Source organism: Pelodiscus sinensis, chromosome 9, assembly GCF_052426305.1.
Source record: "Pelodiscus sinensis isolate ZL-2025 chromosome 9, ASM5242630v1, whole genome shotgun sequence".
Taxonomy (NCBI): Eukaryota; Metazoa; Chordata; order Testudines; family Trionychidae; genus Pelodiscus; species Pelodiscus sinensis.
This window is the reverse complement of record NC_143060.1, coordinates 3979537-3988319: the sequence shown is the minus strand read 5'-3', so window position 1 is coordinate 3988319 and position 8783 is coordinate 3979537. Positions and strand designations below refer to the sequence as shown.

Sequence of the window (8783 nt, the reverse complement as noted above, 5' to 3'; positions counted from 1 at the left end):
GCCCATCTAGGGCAGGGGCCAGACCAGCGGAGCTGCGGCGGCTGGAGATCCAGCTGCGGATGAAGGAATTGGAAGTACAGGACCGAGAGAAGGAGCGCCAAGATCGAGAGAGGCAGCGACAGCATGAGCTGGCCATGGCAGAGCGGAGAACCTGCGGGGCCCCGGCTGCGCCAAGAGTGGATGGGCCCCAGAGTCCCGGGGATGCCAGGCGCTTGGAGAGGCTCACGGTGGCCCAATTGAAGGACGTGGGCGACATAGACGGGTTCCTCAGCTCCTTTGAGAGGGCCTGTGGGCTGCAACAGGTCCCCCCAGCTGACTGGCTGCAGGAGCTCATCCCCGCACTGAACCAGGAGGCGGCCGGAGTGCTCAGTCAGCTGGAGGACCTACAGCCAGGGGATTACAACCGAGTCAAGGAGGCCCTGCTGCACAAGTTCGGGCTGACCCCCGAGATGTACAGGAAGAAGTTCCGGGGGGTACAGAAAGGGCCACGGGAGACCTATGTGGACCTGGCCTCCCGCCTGGCGCAATACGGCCGCAAGTGGGTGTCTGGAGTCGGAGCCCAGACCGCAGAGGAGCTGCTCAAGCTGGTCATGATGGAGCAGTTCTATGAAGCGTGCCCACCCAAACTGAGGCTGTGGCTCAAGGACTGGAGACGGGGAACCCCCAACGTGCCGTCACAACTTTCTCCCCTGTTATTGTCTTGGCAGGGTCATTTGTGTTAATTTGTTAGGAGCCGCAGCTTAATTCAGCTGCTATTGAAGGCAATGAGAATTTGAATGCAGTAGTAGCCCGTCTGGTCTGTGTGCTCTGTGGTTGGTTTGCATTTGTCGTCTTTTGGGTTGTTGTTTTTTTGTTGTTGTTTAAAGGACCGATTTTTTTTTTTTCCTTTCTTTTCTTTAAAGGCCTTGAAATCCAGAGGCCCAGTTTTTCAGCCTTTTGCACGTGTCAGTGAGAGAGGCTAATCCCCAGCAAAACACCCAAGCCTGGAAGCTTTGCTGGAGGACAGATGGAGGGGCAGGCCCAGATTCTGGGTTGGGGCAGGATTAGCGCATGGCATGATGGGTCCGTTCTAGCTTTACTTGGCCCTGCCCATGTGCTGGGGGGCTGGACAGGATGTCCTCTTGGGTTCTGTGACCTCACATCCTTCCTGGGGCTTGCAAATGTAGAGGGCTTGTCACAGATTCATGGAATCCCAGGGTCGGAAGAGACCTCAGGAGTCATCAAGTCCAGCCCCCTGCCCAAAGCAGGACCAACCCCGACTCCATCATCCCAGCCAGGGCTTGGTCAAGCCGGGACTTAAAAATCTCTGGGGATGAGGCAGCCCTGCGTGAAAGCTGACGCCGTAGATTCCCTCTGCCGTTCCGCTAAGCTAGACCCGGCCCATTGGCTGTGGGCGTAGATTTTCCACGCAGCCCTCCGGGTGCGTTCTGAGGGGCGTGCGAATAAGACCAGTCACAAGGGGCCTTGGCCTGGGATCCCAGTCTGGGGCGAGTCCAACTCCTCTCTCGCCTTTGGCAGTTTTGGTCCTGGCTGTCACCCCTTCCCGGGCGCTGGCTGATTCTCTGGGGTCTCTCTCTCTGGCTGGTGCTGACTTGCTCATTTCTCCTCCCCGGCCTCGCTCTGCTCCGCGTTGCCCTGGCCCTTAGCCGCAGGCCTTCTTACAGGCTGGGGCCTCCCTTGGGCACGGGGGCCGCCCCCTCGTTAGAGACACTGGCGGGGGCAAACCTCCTGGGTACCCACCTGGCGTGGAAGGGGCTGTATGAATAGCCAGCAGGCAGTGATGCCGTAAACGTGACCGGGGCTCATCCAGAGCCTGCCCCTCCACGGGCCGAGACGCCGGTGCCGCCCCCAAAGGGCCAGCAGCGCGTCCCTGGGTGTGTCTCATGCCCCCGCCACAGCGACGAGCTGCCAACTCAGAGAGCCTGACTCCAGCCCACACCCTTGGGGGGCCGTGTCTCCTGTACGTGGCCCTGGGGCCAGCTTGTGCGCTGCCGTCTCCCTTGCCTCCGTCTCGCCCCTTCTCACTCCCCCGGGTCTGGCAGGACCCCAGAAGCTCAGGGATCGCAGGCCACTCCGAGGCCCTGGCAGGTAAAGTCCGTCCGGATGTCCGATTCCTCCCGCCGGGTCTGGCCGCCTGGCTCTGCACCAGGGGGAGCCACAGCAGCTGGTTGGGGGCGAGGGGGGAGACAGGAATGGGCCGCGCTGTGGCCGGGTGGTTCTGTGGGGTTGCTGCAGCTTGGGGCTGAGCCCCATGCACGGGCATCGTCCTGGCCCCGGTGTTAGACACCAGCTGCCCCCAACTACAGCCTGGGAGGAGGAGGAGGAGGCTGTGTGCTGGCTGCCCCTTCCCCTTCTCACCTGCCGGTCCCGGTCCCCTCTGGATCAGGGGCCCAGAGCGACAGGCCGTGGGGAGCAGCTGTCAAGCTGGCCAGGCCCTGAAGAGGGGGGGGGGAAGGAGGCTGGGGCCTCTCACCACTAGGCCGCGGTGCCCTCCCAGCCCCGCACACAGCATTTGAAGTAGGAATAAGAGATCCTCTGGAAAAGGGCTTTATTCCGGAGGATCGCGCCAGTCTAGATGCTTTTTTCCGGCTTTTCCCCAAGCCGGAAAAAAAGCGGTGGCCATGTTTATTTAAATCCCCCGCAGATTTCCCTATTCTGAAGTTGGAAATTAACATGCCTCTTCCGGAGAAGGGGCCAATGTAGACGTAGCCGTTGTGTTTGCTGTGACCTGAACGAGGGAACCCACTAGCTTCGTGTGTACCACAGCGGCCCTGCCACAGACCAGCCATTCTCCCTTGGCACGCTGACCTCGGCAGGATGGTAAAGCCCTCTGCCCCGGCTGGCTCCCTCCCTCCCGCGTGTCTTGGCGCCTGTACTTTGCTGTGCACTGTGCAGGGTCACCCCCGTGTTGCCCCTCTCCCCCCCAGGTACAGCCCAAAGCTCCTGTGGTCTCCAGCTATCAGCGCCTGCAGAATGACCTGGGTCCCCAGGCAGCCTGGGTCCGACTCGGCCTCTTCCAGCCCACCACCAGAGAGACCTGCCTCTGCACCGCCATGGGAAACAGGTGAGCTGGTGCGGGGGGAGGGGAGTGGAGGGCAGGGCAGAGAGGAGCAAGCTTTTCGTATTTGGGCGTAATGGAGTGGGGGGGATTGAATGTCCCTGAAAGGATAAGAACAGGAGGGGCACTGGTGCCGGCGACTCAGCGCACGGTGTGCAGCCAGCTTGAACGCACAAAGCTTCCACACACGTCCATGCTCCTCCTGTCCTCTCACACTCAGCACCACCAAAGCCATGAGTCCTGAGCTGCAGGGAGCCGCCCCTCCATTATTTCTTCCTGAGCTGCTCTCCCATGCTTGCTGTTCTAGACCTGAACCCTCACTCAGCTTAGCCAGCACCTCCCAGGCCCAATCTGCAGCAGCCCACAGGGATTCCACTGCTCCCCTCTAGCCGTGCAAGTTTCTAGGGCCTGTGTAAGAGGAGACTAAGGGGGGAGGGTGGCATGATCAAGGTCTATAAAATGATGACTGGTGTGGAGAAAATGAAAGTTATTTACTTGGTCCCATAAGAAGTAGAGGTCACCAAATGAAAGTAATAGGCAGCAGGTTTAAAACAATCAAACCATGCTGCCTGCCTGAATTCCTCTGTGTATCAGTCTTAAATTACTGTATCGTGGCCTGCTGGACATTGGACTGGGCTGATGTAGAGAAAGGTTGGCACGCAGGTCCGGACTGTCTTGCAAGTGATCCAAGGAGCATGCTTCTGAGTCAGAATGACAGTAGTAGCCTCATGCTTCAACAATCTGATTGTTCTCCTAGTACCAGGGGTGAGAGTCCTAAACCCCTAGACTGCGTCTAGACTGGGAAGTTTTTCCACAAAAGCAGCCGCTTTTGCAGAAAAACTTGCCAGCTGCCTACACTGGCTGCTTTGAATTTGCGCAAGAACACTTGACGATCTCATGTAAGATTGTCAGTGTTCTTCCGCAAATACAACGACTCTCCCGTTCGGGAAAAGGCCGTCTTGCGCAAATGCTTTTGTGCAGGAGGGCCAGTGTAGACAGCTGGGAACTGTTCTGCGCAAAAAAGCCCCAATGGCAAAAATGGCGATTGGAGCTTTCTTGCGCAAAACCGCGTCTAGATTGGCACAGACACTTTTCCGTAAAAAGTGCTTTTGCAGAAAAGCATCCGTGCCAATCTAGACGCTCTTTTCCATGAATGCTTTTAACGGAAAAACTTTTCCCTTAAAAGCATTTGCAGAAAATCATGCCAGTCTAGACGTAGCCCTATTGTTCTACACAGCTGCTGTGTTTGTGTAGGTTCCGTGTGGGGCTAGACTGGAGCTGGGCCCGGCTGATTTGCAGACACAGACTACACCTGCCCTGCTCTGCAGCCCTGCTGCTTTCTAGAGAATTGAAGGTTTTATTACACACCCCAGAAAGCCTTGTCCAGCTTTTGGGATTGCACAGTAAGACAAACAGGGGCCATGCGCCTGGGACGTACAGGCATAGAGCCTGGAGTCAGGCACTGCCCTTGCGGTGTTAATGCTACACCCTGCCAATGGCTGCCAAAGGGCAGTGTTATTAACCTGTCCACTGCTGGTCATTCTAGCTGCTCTGGCACAGAGTACACAAGTTGAGAGGTAGTTCCTTTTCTCTACCCCCAGTCAGCCTCTTGGTTTCGCGGGACAGTGCTGGGTCCCATCCATGCGTGGGGTGCAGCTGTTGTTGGAGCATCCACATACAGGCTCTTGCTGACATATCTTGACCAGGTCCTGTCTCTGGCTTTTGATCTCCTTGCTCGCAGTTGCTCCTGTTTGCATGGGATGGTGCCGAGAATCTATGCTGGTCTGTTTTGGTGATGGCTCATTTCTGCTTCAGTCCCCCTGGGGCCTTTCATTCTGGGAGACCCTGGCTAAAATACCATCATCCTGTCTTGTCGAGGTGCTTGACAGCTACCAGCAACGGCCAGTGTCAGTGGATGTTCTGGAGATGTCTCATTTCCATAGGAAGAGAACAGGATGGGTTGGGAGAGGTGGTGATATAGTGCATCTGCACTGCTGCAGCTTAATTATACATTGGCTCAAACTTTGTTGTAGTCTCACACAGTAAAACCCTGCCGGGATCATAATAAGAACCCAGGGATAGAGACTTTGAAGGGCAACACTCAGCGTGGGGCACGGTGTGAGCACCAAAGTAGGGTCTAATTTTGCAGCTTAGCTTCCACCTTGGCCCCTTAAATGGTCTCGTTTCTGGATCAGTTTGGAGTTTCACGGCTAATGTTTTCTCTCCTTCCAGTCCTTTCCTCAGAGACTTTACAATGAGTATTTAACGGTGATTATGTACCTGTACAAAGTCCTGGCGAGACCCGAGCATGATGCCTTGGGCAAAGAGGCAAGCCCCTGCCCTGTGCTGAGGGATCCTGAGGAAAGAGGGGGAAAGGCTGCGTTACACACTGGGGAGCAAGACATGGGCTGCAGCCCGTGTTCTCTAGAGGCTACTGCAACACTGATGTTTATCAACTGCCTCTGTACCATCAGGCTCTCAGCCAGCTGCAGCCATGTTCTCATCAAACCCACTGGCATTCAGATACAGCTCTCCCACCTGCCTTCATGCTTTTCCACAGCACCTTTGAGAGAAGGTTCCTTTCTTCTTCCCTTGTAGGCAGGAGCCCTCACGACTCAGCACAGAGCAGAGAATCCCATCGCAGAGTTCTGACTGACCACAGGACCCTTGTGCCACCACCGGGAAAGATGTTGGGGGTGAGCAGGGAGAGGACCCGTTGCAGTTCCTGTCCCATGTGCACCCTACTCGAGCTTCAGCCAAGTGCGAGTCTTGCTTGTGTTCCCACAGAACATCGTGGCTTCCTTGTCCCATGGGAAGCGTGCCAGCATCCTGCAGGAGCTGGCAAACAGGAAAGCAGTGAGTAATCATGCCAGGCTGGGGCCTGTCTTATTAATCACTGTGTAGTAGCAAGACTCTAGTATTAATGCTGTGAAGAGGGGGGAAAATGACTTGGGAAAATGACTCCTCCAGCCCCCCCACCCTACAATCAAGTGTGCTATTCCCAATGCAAAACGCTGTCCTTGAGGTACTCAGTCCATGCTGATTTAGTGACTTTCATACCTCCCTTGCATGAGTGTAATAACTTAATTTGCTAAAGGAGGTTAAGCCACTGTCTGTTCAGGTCAACACAGGGCAGCACTTGGAACTAGCAGGAGCACAGAGGCCAGCTTTTTGAGAACAGACTCCATTGCACTAATAAGCATCAGTGATAAGGTAGGTGCTGAGGTTTTATTTTTTTTTAAATGATGCCACTTGTGGGTGCTGAGGAGGGGGAAGCTGTTCAGTTGTTTCCAAGCACCAGGCTGATTTTTTTCTCCATCCCATGGAGTTGGTTGGCAAGAGGGGCATCTGCGGTTGTCCATATGGCTGATGGTAGGCAGGATGAAGAACTTAGCTTGCGTGACAAACAGGTGAGCACCATGTTAGGGTTAGCGGAGGGGTGCAGGAATCCTTTGAAAGGAATTGGCACTTGGCTGTAAGATTTCCTCACCTTTAATATTATATGGAGGCAGACTCCACTTGTGTAGAAATCTGTCTAAGAAAGCAGGGTACTGCCACTTTGAGCACGTGACATGCAGTGTTTAGTGTTTAGGAAACCACTGTTAAGTCTTATCTAAAGATGATTGCTAGGATGATGTCTCTGTACGGTAAGAACAGTGATGCTTACAGAATCAGCACCAGCAAGGAACAGCAGTAGAGGTTAATGATAAGGGCTTTTATTGAAGAGAGTACAGGTGGGTTCCTACACTAGAGGCAAAGTTAGTCACATTGCAGTTGTAAAGCAAACAGCCACAAAACACCACCACCACAAATAGCAGAAGCATGCACAGGAAGGAACAGATCCTACTACTTCAGAACAGCAGAGCACAAGAGAAGATACTTGCTACAAAGGCCAGAAACACTGGTTAGTGCACAACCACTACAGGAAGTGGCATTAGCAAACTGAAAAAAGATACTAACAGGAACTGCCAGTTTAGATTTTGAAAATTACACAATACATAATTACCTCTACTTTTATCTGAAGTAGGGAAGGCCCATGGCTACATTACATATATCCCAGCTGTTCAGGCTAAGTTTTACCATCACACATTAGGACCTGAAATATCACTTAAGGGCCATCTGATTCTCCCCCATCAATGTGTGGTTTGGAGGGAAATAATGTCACCCTTCGTTTAGCTATAGCTACACTGCCCAAAACTGAAGTGTAAACCAGGCTCCAGGAAGAATGTGTTGCTGTACTATGCTTGGTATGTAGCCAGACTAGCTCCACTGCACCTCCCATCAGCAGGGTTCAGAAGGAGAAAGTACTTCCTATATTCCTATTTAAATCTGCTGAGCTTGTATACCTACAGCTAAAGTTTTCTAGTTACGTGGTCTAGAAGTAAACATTGAGCCTTAGTTTCCAAGACACTAACTTTGAGATCCAGCACCAATACTTGGACTCTCACTTAACGAGGCTCTAGACAACTTTTGAGAGGCCCCACTGTGTCAAGCCTTCTATTTTTTAACCTCAGGGTATCAATCAGTCCTGCCTCCCCAAGGAAGGCAGTTTTACAAGAAGGAACTTTGTGTGCTAAAGAGAAGGCAGAAAGCCTGCAAGAGGTAAGAAAGCTGTAGTAACTGTTTTAACCCAATCAATCTACTGTTTCCCTTTAACAAACTAATTAGATTGTCAAAGATAAGGCAGGCAGTGGGCATGATGTGCTCTTCAGCAAGGTTTTTGACATACCTTCTCCCCCCCCACCTCCCAACATTCTCACAAGCAAGCTGGAGAAATGTTGTCTTGTTACAACTAAATTAAGGATTAACTAGAATTAAAAGGGATCTTGACAAATTGAGAGATTTAGACTATAGCCAACAAAAAAATTCAGCAAAGAAATTTAAAGAGCTACTCATAAGCAGAACACACCAAATGCACATATAGGGATCTGCAATAGATTCTCAGCAGTTGAGAGTTATGGTAGTTATTGCATGAGTCCGATTAACAAAAACATAGCAATACACATGACAGATTGTGCCAGTGACTGGAAAGGATCCAGAGGTGAGTTAAAGATGATCAAAGGCTGAAGGAACTGGTTAGGTGTAGTTTGGGATAAAGGGCAGGGAGGGGCATAACATGACAGCAGTCTATTACTTGAAAGGCTCCCATAAAGATTGAGAAGTTCTACCCTGGCATGAGAAGTTCTACCCTGGCAAGAGATAAGAGGCAGCAAGTGGTTCAAACAGCACAGCAGATTAAGATTAAGTCAAAGGAAAAATATCCTAGTTGCAAGAACAGCAGGACACTGGAACAAATTGCTTTAGGGAAGTTGTGGAAACTCACTGGGAATCTTCAAAATGGTGCTGGATAGCAATCTGTTTTCCCAATTAAAACATCTTTGAGCATTGACAGAATAGCTTTGCTTTTCCTCTTTTAGGTAAAGGCCCATCTCTAATAGTATCCTGTGAATGTCAAGTTAAGTTTTGTCTGTATATAGTGGGACACCTGTAACAATTATTGCTTATTTCAGGCCCAGCTGTTAATTCTAGATCAAATCTAGCACTCAAGAAAGACGACACAGTTGACTCAATTGGCCAAGCAAGATTACATTCTGCAGCAAAGGATCATCAAGATTATTTGTTACTTACCTCACTGCAGTTGACAAGTAGCTGGGTCAAGTGAGCAAGCTTCTGCAGATACACTCTGGATGAACATTACTGTTCCTTGGGACATTTTGTCAACAGC

The 8783-nt window shown here is 52.0% G+C and overlaps 1 long non-coding RNA gene across 1 annotated transcript; it reads left to right on the top strand.

Moving 5' to 3' along the window:
* The first annotated feature begins 5957 nt into the window (after positions 1–5957).
* On the top strand, positions 5958–8715 carry LOC149523903 (uncharacterized). Its single transcript, XR_016350232.1, has 3 exons — positions 5958–6271; positions 7573–7660; positions 8569–8715. It is a non-coding gene; the product is annotated as an uncharacterized LOC149523903 (long non-coding RNA).
* Positions 8716–8783: the final 68 nt, after the last annotated feature.